We start from the raw sequence: 15,177 nt of genomic DNA, 5'->3' as shown, positions 1-15,177 counted from the left end.
GCAGCGTCAGTGCAGAGGAGGACGACAGAGAGTAGGCCGAGATGAGCGACGCCGGAAACGACTCTAGTGTAGTAGCACGCGGGTAAGGAGATCAAGGGGAAGGGCTTCGGCGTCAAGAGGGATGAATAGGAGGGCTCGGAGCAAAGGATAGAGGAGCTCGACATGATGGCGTGAGTGCAGTAGACTGCTGTTGAAAGAGAGATAAAGCTACAATCATTGAAACCAAAAACTTGCAACGCGAATGTTGTGAGGGACTGCGAGATTAGGCTGTTGGTCAAAGGAAATTTCAAATGATCGATCGTGCACAACGAATCTGACAAAATTTGTCCAGAATAGCTTCAAAAGGGAACACGAGATTAAAAATTTACGGCCGACGAAAGTACGAACCGATCGCCTGAATGAAACCGTAGTATCGAGGTACATCTTTTTCGTGTAGAGCTTACCTCGAATCGAAGCACTGTTGTATAGATCAGAGGGAGGAGATTAGACACGAGCTTAGTGGAGGTTGAAGAAGAACTCACATAATCACCTCGCATCCCTCACATCTCCACTCGTGCAAGGGCCCATCGGCTTGCGCTCGCCTCGGTCTAACTCACGAGAAACTACCGATTTCTGAGTTTTTAGTGAGCTAGGCCCAGAGATGTTTTAAGTTTTGTACTATGCAGGCCAACATGAAAACAAAGCAACCAAACAACCCATTTATTTCCCATGCGAGCCTGGTTGAGCCTCATGCGAGCAACCAAACACACCCTTCATAAACGTCATGTACCACATTATCTCTCCCTCGTCGCCTTCTCGACCTAGGTCGCCGGAGAGCCTGCCAGATAACTCCAGCGCAACAACAGATGTAGCCGTCCATGTATGCTGCTAGCGGAATCGAGGCTTCCAGTCCAGAATTCATGAGCACCATCACCGCAAAAAATCATAAAAATAGAATCATGAGCACCAAATACATCGACACTGTAGGTACAAACAGTTCGCGGTAGACAAAAGATCTTGAGCAATCAAGGGCTAAATGCGTGTGAAAGCATTGAAAACATTACCACTGCCTTCATATTGTTACTTAGTCAAAATCAATCGAAGCAACAAGTGGAGTCACGAAAAGCAACCATTAAACCACGGAACTGGCAGTTTATATTGTAACTCGGTTTACTCCATGTTAGAGCTCGGTTTACTCCATGTTAAAGCATCTCTAGCAGACCTCGCATAACGTCGCGACCCATAAAATAACCGCGAAAATACGGGTTGGCACGGAAAATCCTGTCCGACCCATAAATTTTTTTGCGTGGCGTGACAAAAAATCTCCCTCAACCTTTAGATTCATGAGGTGGGAGGCCGACCTGAGCTCGACCTTTATCCGCAGCGAGATTTGGCGCGAGGGAAATTTCCGCGCGGCCGTTCCCGCTCCCTCACCCGTCCGCCACCATTGCCCCCGCCACCACCCGCTCCGGTGCATCTTCCCCGGTAGTTTTCCGCCGCCATGGATGACTCCCTACCGTTCCCCGTCACCGTCGAGGTCGCGCACGGTCAATCCCTTCCGGCGGATCTCGTCGTCGGCCATGTTGGCCCCGCCATCGCCCAAGGCACAACTGCGCCTGCCCACAAGCGGCAGGGCAACGTGGTCGTGCAGAGTGGGAATCCGGCTGGCCCCGCCGGGAAGGCCCGCGCTCTAGGCGCCAGCGCCGCTGCGCGATCCCGGCCGGCGGCGGAGAAGGTTGACAAGGTCTCGGGCGTAAAGTGGAAGAGGATTCCGGCTACAACGAGTCCGGCTCCTTCATCCACTCCCTCCGCCCCGGCAAGAGTTCCCTGACGATATCGTTCAACGGCGCTGCTTCCATCGCTAGCGAGGTGTTTGATGAAATGGCCGGAAGGTATGCCTCTTCGGTCCCTTCAATTTTATTTGCTTTTCGCCATTGCGGTAGCTCGTGACTTGTTGTCGTTCACTATAGTGGTGGTTCGAACAATGCCACTACCGAGTTCATGAACTTGTTGGACACCAACGTCGTTGACATCGATCAAGCCCCATTCGCTGCATTCGATTACAATGAAACGGAGGGCGGCGTGGATGATCACGGTGGTGAAGAAGAAGTGGAGGAGATAGATGAGGGGGCGTATGAGCAATCGCAAGCAAGAAAAAGCAAGAGATCGAAGAACTACACGATCTTGGAAGATCAAATCTTGATCAAGGCCTGGAGTGCGGTGTCTATTGATGCTTGCATGGGTACTTCTCAAACCGCAAGAGGTATTGGCAAAGGATCGAAGATCAATACTTCCGCATGATGGCAAAATATCCCAATAGGACTCCACACACCTGTTGGTCACTCCAAGGTCGTTGGGACGTGATCAAGCCGATTTATAGGCGTTGGGCTGCTTGCTTGGAACAAGCTCGCAAATGCCCCACCCCCCTGAGTGGAACAGTGGAATCCGACTATGTGAGTTCACGTTCCAAGTGATGCAAATCATTTGTAGCATTTAAAGTGATTGCATAATTTGACATTGTTTTAATTGTGTAGGACAAAATTTCCCAACAAAGATACAAAGACATGGAAGCTTCGGAAGGCAAATTCTTCAAACTAGAGCATTGTTGGGACTTGCTCAAAGAGTGTGAGAAGTGGAAGTTGATTGACAAAGAATCCCCACCGAAGGGAGGTTCACTTACGAACATGGATGAAGATGAGGATGATGATGGCCCAAGAAATTTGAACAAGCCCAATGGTGACAAGAAGACTCAGGAGAAGATGAAGAGGGAGCACGAAGCGTCGAGCTTGTGGGACAAGATTGATGCCAGGGTGCAATCAAATGAGTTGATATTAGCGAAGATGTTGGAGATTAAGAAAGAGTTGGCCGAGAAGAAGGCATGGGAGAAGCAAGAAAAATGGCAATTGCTCAAGGACGAGGGGCTGCGCAAAGCGGCCATTGAGGAGAGAAGAGCACGTGTCGCTGAAAACAAAGCCATGTCCAAGTTGCTTGCCGAAGAGAACAAGATCATGACATTGAACCGCAATGACATGGGCGACCTTACCGAAGAATGGCATGATATGGTAAGAAGAGAAATCTTGAAGAGGATAATGGTTGCATCGGCCAGTGCATGGTACAGTGCTAGAGATGTTTTCTCAACGGGGTTTGGAACCAATGTCGCTGATGCATTCAGTGCACCAGCCGATGATTTCGGTGCAGGAGTTGGAACAAGCGTCGGAGGTGGACTCGGTGGTTCCGATGACCTCCATGGACTCGATGGCGCGGAGTGAAAATCGACCAAGATGATGCCAGACGTGTGAACTGTGTTCTATTGTTTGAATCTAAACTCATTTGATGGAACCAATGTCAAATTCGATAATTGGCCGTCTTCGATTTGCGGGTCAATGCGACGGCGCCCATGCAGGCCCTGCGTAGCCGACCCGTAAAAGAGCATATTCACCGAATATCCTTTTTTACGGGTCCGTTTCGTGGGTCTGAGTCTGATCTCGCCCGCGCCGGCCCGCATATACCCTTTTCCGCGAACTGCAAAAGCCTTATACCGGTCAGCGTTTTACGTGGTCTGCTAGAGTTGCTCTTATGCCCAGTGCACCAACGGGGTCTCAATCTAACCAATATGACCTTTTAAACCATGTGTACTACCAATACAAGCTTCTAAACCATGTACAGTTAATATACCATGTAGTCAAGACACAACTATGCTGAGTTCCATCGTCTGTACGAGGAAAAATGGACTCTACATATCTGTCAATAAGTTCGGACATTTCAGTCGCCAAAAAAAATTTCGGACATTCAACAATTCATTTTTGTGAAAGAGTCTGAGACAAAGAAATATTGGCAGATGACAAGTAACCAATGTGAGTTCGGACTAGCGTCAGCCATCAAACATGTTAGGAATTAATTATATTTAATTAATGGGATAATTTCCTTTTGTAACTAACGTGTGGTTAGTACGTGCTAACCGTCGCGTCCCTCTCTCCCGCCTATTGTAAGGAACATGTTGTTCCGGATGCATCCCTTCTTTAGGGGATATAAATTGCAAAGACATCATTATTAGTAATAGTGGGATTGTTACTCATCAATCGTTTTGTTTTCTATCACACTATCATATCTTCTGGACACCATAGACCTTGGTTTATTCTATGAAAATAATTAAGATATAACCATAGTTGGATGTTGTGATACTAGGCATGTATAATATCCCCATAATCCTAAATCATAGACTGGTCATGTCTTCTCTAACGGAGGAGAACCTTTAGTGGCTGCACCCACCAGTCATTCTGAATCATTGTTTTGTATGAAGCATCACAAAGATGTATGTGGCTTCTCAGAATGATGAACTTTGTGGAAAGTTCAATAGCGATTGGTTCATTGGGACTACCCAGCATTATCTATGAAGATAATGTTGTTTGTTTTGCGTAGATGCAAGCAGGTTATAAAAGCATATTGGAATGTGTATTGCTCTGAAATTATTTAGCTCCATGAGTTGCAAAGAAACTAGAAGCTAAATACTTGCAAATGACGTCATGTGATAATCTCGGTGGTTTACAAAGTCTTTACCAAGTTTTTAATTCCCGAAATATGGTAATGGAATAGGTATGAGATGACTTGGTTGTTTGCAATGTTCATGGGGAGTGCGCTCCTAAAAGATAACATGTTTCAGATTTTTGGATCTTTGATATTGCACTCTTTTTCTTTATGAGTTTTTTCCTAAATGATTTCTCATAGAAGGTTTTTAATGAGGCAATAATAATACAAACATTGTAATATGTTATTTTCTCCTTATTTTCCCATTGGGTTTTTGAAAGGAGTTTTTGGTGGCATATTATGTATATCTCCTCATATTTTTCTCAAAGTGTTTTTGGAGGGGAATTTTTCAAGATGATGATTCTAAATAGTCAACGCAGAGATTAGAGGGGGTGTTAGGAATTAATTATATTTAATTAATGGGATAATCTCCTTTTGTAACTAACGTGCGATTAGTACATGCTAACCGTCACGTCCTTCTCTCAGTCTATTGTAAAGAACATGTCGTTCCGGATGCATCCCTTCGAGGGATATAAATTGTAAAGACATCATCATCAGTAATAGTGAGATTGTTACTCTTCAGTTGTTTTGTTTTCTATCAAAGCAAACGAGTGACATAACAGAAATCTTCACAGCCCTGCCTTGCGAGTCAGGGTCCGCCGCATTAAGTCGGCTTATATGCCTCACGTACCCCTGCTTTTCCGTGTTCACGTATACATCATGAAAATACATCTAGCACACATCTCCAATCAAGAAATTACAGTCCATTAGATACCAGGAGCAAGTGTGCACAGGTGCCAAAACAACACCGCCTTCTATTACCAAGAGGCAAGAGCTTTAAGGAGGTCACTGATCAAGGGGACAATCTTTGGATGTGCCATTCTGTACTCCCACTTACTTCTCGTTGTGAATACTATAGCCTGTTTATATCAAAAAGTATTTTGTTCAAAACTACATTGCCATGTTCAAGGATATTCAAATGACGATTACTGACAAAGTCAAAATGAATTAGCAAAATCAAATGAAAATGTGTAGAATACTCAAGACATGCAGGCGAGACTGTTGGACTTGCCAGATCTCAAAAAGGTTTGGTGTCAATCTATAGCCATCCCAGTAATCAGGTTTTGGGATGAACCTACGACAGACCAAGAAAACGGCAACGGGGTTAGGGCATCTCCAAGGCTGACACGCAAAGTTGCTCTAGCATCCGTCCATGATAGGGGTCCAGTCCGTGAACACGGATGCGGGAAGCGGTTATCCAACAATGTCCACATCATTTGAAACAAGGTTCAACTATCTGATGATTCTATATTTTACGCATTTTTAGAGTTCATTTGTTGCATGTTCTCTTTATATATCATGTCATGTTGAACCAAATAGTTGCCCATTATGTATGATTATCGGTATTTACACTTATCATTGTGAGAATTGCACATTTAGTGTTTTATTTAGGTTTTATTAGTTTTCTCTCTTTACTTGTATCTACAAGTGTTTTGAAGCAACTTAGGACCAAGCATGATGAAAGGACCAAGGATGGGTTCGATACAAAGTCAGCCATGGTCAGACTTAGCCATTTCAGAGGTCGGAAAAAGACATTTTTTTGAAGTGCCCCAAATCAAGATATAAGACCAGAAACAGATCGGCGTCGTTCATACGAATCCAACGAGCCCAAGAACCTCAAATTCCGAGTTCGTGTGAAGATTTGACGGCCATTTTACCGGAGGAGTACATATCAGAAGATGGCGTTCCGAACGACCGCACATGGTCGTTTCGGCGGTCGTTTGACATGCAGACAGCTTCGAAAGTTGCCTTACAAACATGATTCTTGACCGATTTTCTCCCCATTCGATCCCACGGGATCCTTGGCTCGTAAAAAGAGATTTGGAAAGGATTTGGCTCATTATGAGTCCTTGGATGAAGCCCACGTAGAGAGGAGGCTAGGGAGGCTCGATATATATCATCCTCAACCCTAGCCAACGTCTCCATCATCCAACACATTGAAGGAAATATGCCCTAGAGGCAATAATAAAGTTGTTATTTATATTTCCTTATATCATGATAAATGTTTATTATTCGTGCTAGAATTGTATTAACCGGAAACTTGGTACATGTATGAATACGTAGACAAAAAGAGTGTCACTAGTATGCCGCTACTTGACCAGCTCGTTGATCAAAGATGGTTAAGTTTCCTAGCCATGGACAAAGAGTTGTCATTTGATGAACGGTATCACATCATTAGAGAATGATGTGATTGACTTGACCCATCCGTTAGCTTAGCACGATGATCGTTTAGTTTACTGCTATTGCTTTCTCCATAACTTATACATGTTCCTATGACTATGAGATTATGCAACTCCCGAATACCGGAGGAACACTTAGTGTGCTATCAAACATCACAACGTAACTGGGTGACTATAAAGATGCTCTACAGGTGTCTCGGATGGTGTTTGTTGAGATGGCATAGATCAAGATTAGGATTTGTCACTCAGTGTATCGGAGAGGTATCTCTGGTCCCTCTCGGTAATGCACATCACTATAGGCCTTGCACAATGTGACTAATGAGTTAGTTACGGGATGTTTCATTACGGAACGAGCAAAGAGACTTGCCAGTAACGAGATTGAACTAGGTATTGAGATATCGACGATCAAATCTCGGGCAAGTAACATACCGATGACAAAGGGAACAACGTATGTTGTTATGTGATTTGACCGATAAAGATCTTCGTAGAATATGTAGGAACCAATATGAGCATCCAGGTTCCGCTATTGGTTATTGACCGGAGATGAGTCTCGGTCATGTATACATAGTTCTCGAACCCGTAGGGTCCGCACGCTTAACGTTCAGTGATGATCGGTATTATGAGTTTATGTGTTTTGATGTACCGAAGGTTGTTCGGAGTCCCGGATGTGATCACAGGCATGACGAGGAGTCTCAAAATGGTCGAGACATAGAGATTGATATATTGGACGGCCATATTCAGGACACTGTAAGTGTTCCGGGTGATTTCGGAGAAAACCGGAGTGCCGGAGGGTTACCGGAACCCCCCCCCCCCCCCCCCCCCCCCGCTGACTAGTGTGGGCCTAGATGGGCCTTAGTGTAGAGAGAGAGGGGCTGCCAGGGCAGGCCGCGCGCCCCCTCCCCCTTGGGTCTGAATTGGACTAGGAGGAGGTGGCGCCCCCTTTCCTTTCTCTCTCCCACTCCTTCCTTCCCCCTCCTAGTAGGACTAGGAAAGGAGGAATCCTACTCCTACTAGGAGGAGGATTCCTCCCCTCCTTGGCGCGCCCTAGGGCCGGTCGGCCTCCCCCTTGATCCTTTATATACGGGGGCAGGGGCACCCTAGAACACACAAGTTCACATTGTTTAGCCGTGTGCAGTGCCCCCCTCCACCATAATCCACCTCGGTCATATCGTTGCATTGCTTAGGCGAAGCCTTGTTCCGGTAGCTTCATCATCACTGTCATCACGCCATCATGCTGACGAAGCTCTCCCTCAACACTCAACTGGATCAAGAGTTTGTAGGACGTCACTAAGGGAGTCCTGGATTAGGGGGTCCTCGAACAGCCGGACTATATCCTTTGGCCGGACTGTTGGACGATGAAGATACAAGATTGAAGACTTCGTCCCGTGTCTGGGTGGGACTCTCCTTTGCGTGGAAGGCAAGCTTGGCAATTCGGATATGTAGACCTCCTCCCTTGTAACCGACTCTGTGTAACCCTAGCCCCCTCAAGTGTCTATATAAACTGGAGGGTTTAGTCCGTAGGACAACAGCAATCATAATCATAGGCTAGCTTCTAGGGTTTAGCCTCTACGATCTCGTGGTAGATCAACTCTTGTAATACTCATATCATCAAGATCAATCAAGCAAGAAGTAGGGTATTACCTCCATCGGGAGGGCCTGAACCTGGGTAAACATTGTGTCCCCTGCCTCCTGTTACCATCCACCTGAGACGCACAGTTCGGGACCCCCTACCCAAGATCCGCCGGTTTGGACACCAACATTGGTGCTTTCATTGAGAGTTCCACTGTGTCATCACCATAAGGCTTGATGGCTCCTTCGATCATCGGCAACGAGGCAATCCAGGTGAGGTTTTTCTCCCCAGACAGATCTTCGTATTCGGCGGCTTCGTACTGTGGGCCAACTCGCTTGGCCATCTGGAGCAGATCGAGAGCTACGCCCCTGGCCATCAGGTCAGGTTTGGAAGCTTGTACTATACTACCAACATCCGCGGAGACTTGATCTTCGACGGATTCGAGCCCACGTTAGGTGCACCGCACAGTCACGATGAGCATGACTTAGCTCTGCCGTCGGACGGTGTTCGGGAGATCACACCTGTGGCTACTCCGACCCTCGATTCAGAGCAGATCGCACCGTCCGAGGACGGCTGGATGGACCCCGCCATGGAGGCCGCACACTCAGTGGCGATAGAGCCGAATACTGACTTCACCTCCTATGAGACCTGTGTTGCCGGACCCTTGGATCCATCCCCGGCCATAGACTCTGAACCGCCTGCGTCCGTGCCTATCGAATCTGATTGGGCACCGATCATGGAGTTTACCTTGGCAGATATCCTTCAACACTCGCCCTTAGGCGACGTGCTAAATTCATTAAGGTCTCTCTCCTTGTCAGGAGACCCTTGGACGAACTATGTCCGGCTTGAGTGGGAAGCGGATGACGAAGAAATTCGTTCCCCACCCACCACCCACTTAATAGACACTGTCGACGATCTAACCGACATGCTTGATTTCGACTCCGAAGACATCGACGGTATGGGCGACGATGTAGGAGAGGAACAGGAACCACCGCCCACAGGGCGCTGGACAGCCACTTCATCACACGATATATACATGGTGGATACTCCCAAATAAAACAATGAGGAGGAACGGAAGGATGCAACGGAGGATAATCCCCTCGAGAAGCAACCGAAGCGACGACGTAGGCGCCGCTCCAAATCCCGCCTCGGCAAAAACAGCAATAACAACGCTGGAAAGAATAATACCCCAGTCGACTCCCAAGGAAATGGCAACCACATGGAACCAGCAACAGAGCAGGATGAACTAGCGGACGGTGAACATAGTACGAAGCCGCTGCCCGATCGCGGAGATGCCAAGGGTAAAGCTAATCAACCTGTCTCCGAAGAGGAGAACAGTCCGGACGACGATGCACACATCATCCCCGAAAGGCACTCGAAGCAAGAGAACCTCCATAAAAGGCTTATTGCCACCACGAGGAGTCTAAAGAAGCAGAAGCAAAGGCTTAAAGCCGCGCAAAATACACTCAACAGTAGATGGAACAAAGTTCTCGACATTGAAGAAAAGTACGATGGCAGTCGCCACAAAGAGCTATCCAAAGCGCCGGATCAACCACCCCGTGGCCGCGATAGGGCGGCTAACGATGTCGAACTTAAGTCAGTACATGATTTACGTGAGGACTTGCACCAAAAAGCTGGTCTGACCAAGTCCATCTACGGATCTAGGAAGCGCGCTCCGGCACAGAATCAAAACCGAACACTACAGCCGTCAGAACGCCATGACACATCCAAATACAGGGGTGCCGCGCACCCCCTATGCTTCACCATGAGGTACTGGATCACGAATTTCCCGAGGGATTCAAGCCCGTGAACATAGACGCATACGACGGAACGACAGACCCTAGGGTCTGGATCAAGGACTTTATCCTCCATATCCAGATGGCTCGCGGAGATGATCTCCACGCCATCAAATACTTGCCCCTCAAGTTGAAAGGACCAGCTCGGCACTGACTGAAGAGCCACCCCGAAAACTCAATTGGAAGTTGGGAAGAGCTTGAGGATGCTTTTAGGGCTAATTTTCAAGGGACCTATGTCCGACCTCCAGATGCAGACGACTTGAGTCACATAATTTAACAGCCCGGAGAGTCAGCCCAAAAGCTTTGGAACAGATTCCTCACTAAGAAGAATCAAATTGTTGACTGCCCAGACGCTGAAGCCTTAGAGGCTTTCAAACATAATGTCCGGGACGAATGGCTCGCCAGACGCCTCGGCCAGGAAAAACCGAGGACAATGGCAGCCCTAACAAGCCTGATGACCCGTTTTTGCGCGGGCGAAGATAGTTGGCTGGCCCGCAGTGGCACCAGCGACCCAGGCACATCCGAAGTCAGGGATGGCAATGGAAAACCACGATGCAATAAAAGCAATCATCGAAACAATGAAGACAGCCCAGACAACACAGCGGTAAACGCCGAATTCAGGGGCTCTCGACCCGGTCAGCGGAAAAAGCCATTCAAAGGCAGCAGAGATGGACTGTCCAGCCTAAACAAGATTCTAGACAGATTATGTCAGATTCATGGCACCTCTGACAAACCTGCAAATCACACCAATAGAGAATGCTGGGTCTTCAAGCAGGCCGGCAAGCTAAACGCCGAACACAAAGGGAGGGAGACACCAAGAGAAGACGAGGATGAGCCTCGCCAGCCGAACACTGGGGGACAAAAAAAATTCCCACCAGAGGTCAAACAGTGAACATGATTCACGTAACAAAAAGGAGGAGCAAACGCGCACTCCGAGATGTATGCACCGTAGAGCCCGTCACCCCCAAGTTCAACCCTTGGTCGACCTGCCCGATAACCTTCGATCGCAGGGATCACCCGACTAGTATCCGGCACGGAGGATCGGCTGCCTTGGTACTAGACCCAATAATTGACGGATACCATCTCACCCGAGTCCTTATGGACGGTGGTAGTAGTATTAATCTGATATATCAGGACACAATCCGCAAAATGGGGATAGACCCAACAAGAATCAGCCAAAGAAATACTACCTTTAAAGGAGTAATACCAGGCCCAGAGGCCCGCTGTACAGGCTCTCTAGTACTAGAGGTTGTATTCGGCTCTCCTGACAACTTCTAAAGTGAAAGGTTAACCTTCGACATCGCTCCATTCCGAAGCGGCTATCAAGCCCTACTCGGAAGAACGGCCTTCGCTCGTTTTAATGAAATACCGCATTACGCTTATCTTATGCTTAAGATGCCCGGTCCACATGGCATCATCATAGTTAGCAGAAACACAGAGCGTTCCTTACGTGCGGAAGAATGTGTGGCGGCTTTAGCAGCCGAACACTGAATGACCTCTACAACCAGAATAAATGATCGGTCGTCAAGACCGCAGACACGGCTAGACGAGTCTGGCACACCCCTAGCTATAACAGCTCAGATAAACCTGAGATTGGGTTGAGGGATATACCCCCATAGGTGGCGCTAGGGGCTTCCCGCATGTAAAAAGGCCTACCGTCCTGCTTGACCTTATTTAGATTAAATTTTAATGGTTTATTAAGAATAACCAATTTTTTTGCACGAAGACTTTCACCTGGGTTTTTTCTCTTTTACAGATGATAATCGTGCTACACTCTTCTAGGATACGGCACAACGGAGACACAGCCGCAGACGTGCAGCAGGGCCCCGCTCAAAGGTTTCTTTTTAGATTAAGACCTTGTGTAAACCTTTTTTACTGTCTCTTGTTGCTTCACACCCTCCGGATACTCAACAGAACCAAGAGGGATGCTGGCGTTCTTGACATTTCGTCACGTCAGACTAATGCATGTACCTGGAAATTCAGGGCTTATTATCGAGGGCCTTACTAAGCCCAGTATACGTTGTAAAGACCGAATACCTTAGGGAGTGTTCGGCGTCGCGAGTTTGGCCTTATATGCATCAGCTCCGAATCATGTCTTTGGTCAATAGTTGGGTTTGCCCGGCTCCCGTGTTTTGCAACCTTACGTTCCGCTCTATCGGCTAAGGTGGCACCGGGAGAACTACTGCGATTGTGCCCTAGTTCATCTGGATGAGCACCTCAGTAGAGAAAGCCGAAAACTGACTGTCATGATAAAGTGCGGGACTGGTAAACCACTCGAGGACTCAGCAGAATCTTCGCGATTCCTCCACATTAACGAAGGACCGGTTTCCTGGTCATGTATGTAGGTGCACCGTATTCGGATAAGCGCGGAAGTACCAGGGGCTATATAGTAGCCCCACTGTCAAACTCCTATGGCTAAGTGAAAGTGTTAAAGTAATATAGTCCGATTGCATTGTTCGCCGTGCTAACACCTCCTTCATGGACCAAGACGTTGGATCAAGTGTGAATACACGCTTTTCCGAACACCCCCGCATTATATGCGTGGGGGCTGAAGCCGACGACTGCAAACTTTCAGGTTATATACATACATAAAACGGCCACACAGGAGGCATCATAATACTTTCAGGCAAAAGTATAAACACATCCTTTATAAGTCAAAATAGCATTGTTTTTACAATTGGGATACATGTCACTTGAACATGACACTCTTCGAGCACTGAGCCTCTATTAAACGAGCACCTTCTAGGACTTCTTCAAAATAGTTCTCGGCCGAGACCTGGCCTACGGCCGGACCCCGGGTTGCAATAACGGTGGCATCCATCTCTGCCCAGTATGTCTTAACACGGGCAAGAGCCATCCGTGCACCCTCTATGCACGCCGACCTCTTTACAGCGTCGATATGCATCATAGCACCAAGGAATCATTGCACTAAACCAAAATAACTATTCGGCCTTGGTCCTTCTGGCCAAAGATGATCCACGACAGACCTCATGGAAGTCCGGACAACCTATGCAGCTCAGCCCACTCGGCCATTTGCTCATTTAACAGCAGCGGACGCATTGGAGCACTGAACTGCGACCAGAACAACTTCTCCACTTCGTGATCTTTTTGATCTTTGAAAAACTCAGTCGCATCAGCAACACTTGTTGCCAAGTCCACGTACGCATCCGCACCACTCCATAATTGATCCAGAGGGGCATACTTCGGATCTCCAAACTTCGTCCGCAACAAAAAGGTCTTCCGAGCCGTGCTATCTCCGGCTTGACGAAGTTCCTCCTTCACCGCTCTAATTTTAGAGCGGGTTTCCTTGCCTGCTACCATGGCTTTCTTCAGGTCCTCCGTTTTCGCGTGGCTTTCCTTTTCAAGAAGCTCATACCGGGAGGCGGCATCCTTCAGCTCAACAACCATCTTGGCTATTTTATCTTCACTCTTGCGATGAGCAGCCTGTTCAGATCTTAAGTCTTCGGCCGCCTTTAGTGCGGCCGCATCACTCCTCCTGGCTTGTTCCTTGGCTCGGGCAAGTTCCGCCCGAAGGGTATCCACGATGGCAGCTCCAACTGTAGTCACAACATATTATATATACTAGCATCATGCTCCTCTTAATATTTGTTGACCACCCGCAAATACATACCTTGTGCCTCGTCAAGCCGCTTGTTCACAAGCGCAATGTCGGCATCTGCCGCGTCAAGTTGCCGGCTCAGTCCGGCAAACTCAGCAGTCTGGCCAGCCACCGGACCGTCAGCCGCCTGCACATGAAAGCAGCGCGATTATTACCTGGGACTATGATCCTCTGTTTGCCGCCTCTGGACAGCAACCAGAGTCTTAGGGACTACTGTCTGTATAGAGCACAACTAGCATGTGCGGTACCGTCAAAAAGTTTCTATATTACTTTGCGTACCTCAAAGCCTCTTAGCAGGCTCGTAAAAGCTTTATGCAACCCGCTTGCGGCGGATGAGATCCTCTCAACCACCGTACCCATTAAAGTACGATGCGCCTCTGAGATAGCCGCTTGCTCCAGAAGACCCATCAGTGCGTCCGGACGTGCACTGGACAGTCCCGGACTCTTTCTATTACTCCCCTTAGGATTCGAATACTTTGGACTTTGGGTGACCGAAGGGTTACCTTCAGTCCTCGGTGGATCAGGAGAAATCCTCCGTGATGACACCTCAGGGTCGTCCGCGCCAGGAGGCGGGGAGACAGGGGGAGGCGTTTCGCTCTTCATCACCTCCGGAAGAAGATCCCCCGAAGACGAACTCTGTTGAGAAGGGCTACGAGCTGGACAGCAAGATATATGTCTCGGTTATTGTCCTCAAAGATAAAGTAGGATATGTTTACCAAAAGTACTCTTGATTCACTTACAGCTCGGTGGAGGGTTGGCCCCCTTGTGGGCACTGTGCGGCAAGGACGCCCTCCGGGGCAGGGCCCCCTGGCGAAAGTTTCTTCCCTTGTTTGGAAACCTTCGTTTCCAAGTCTTCAGAGGCGGTCCTTTTCCTTTCTTGGGGAGAGGGAATGTTAGATTCTTCTCCCCGGTTATCCTCCTTCGCGGAGAGACTAATTCCCCCGGTTTGGATGAGTAATGCGTGAGGCCCGCTTTCGGCTTCTTTATTCCCCCCTTTATCTTCCCCTGATGGCACTTGATAAGGTGCGAGCTCAATCATCCTGGCTAGTACAAGATCTGGTGAGCCTTCGGGAAGGGGGGAAGGATTGAGCGCAAGAAGAAAAGGACAGGCCTTGGCCCCTTTATAAAGAGGGCGAATATCAAGCGTCCTCCGCGTGGCCGTTTGGAACTTGCCTAAAATCGAGGAGTCGTACCAGCAGACGCGGTTGGGTTACCCACGCCCGTATTGATGAGAATCCCATGATAAGGGGACACGATCTCTGCTTCGACAAGACGTGCCAAGAAAACCGCCTCACAAAATGTGCAGTAGCTGGTTGAGAAAAACGGTTCGAATAGTGACCGGGCCATGGCGTGATGCCACATTATAAAAAGTTGTCGGCAGATTAGATTTGTGGAAATATTATACTCTCTACGGTGGTATGTGGAACTTGTTTTGCAGAGCCGTACACG

The sequence above is a fragment of the Triticum urartu genome, chromosome 6 (genome assembly GCF_003073215.2).
Source record: "Triticum urartu cultivar G1812 chromosome 6, Tu2.1, whole genome shotgun sequence".
NCBI lineage: Eukaryota > Viridiplantae > Streptophyta > Magnoliopsida > Poales > Poaceae > Triticum > Triticum urartu.
This window is presented reverse-complemented; position numbering follows the sequence as displayed.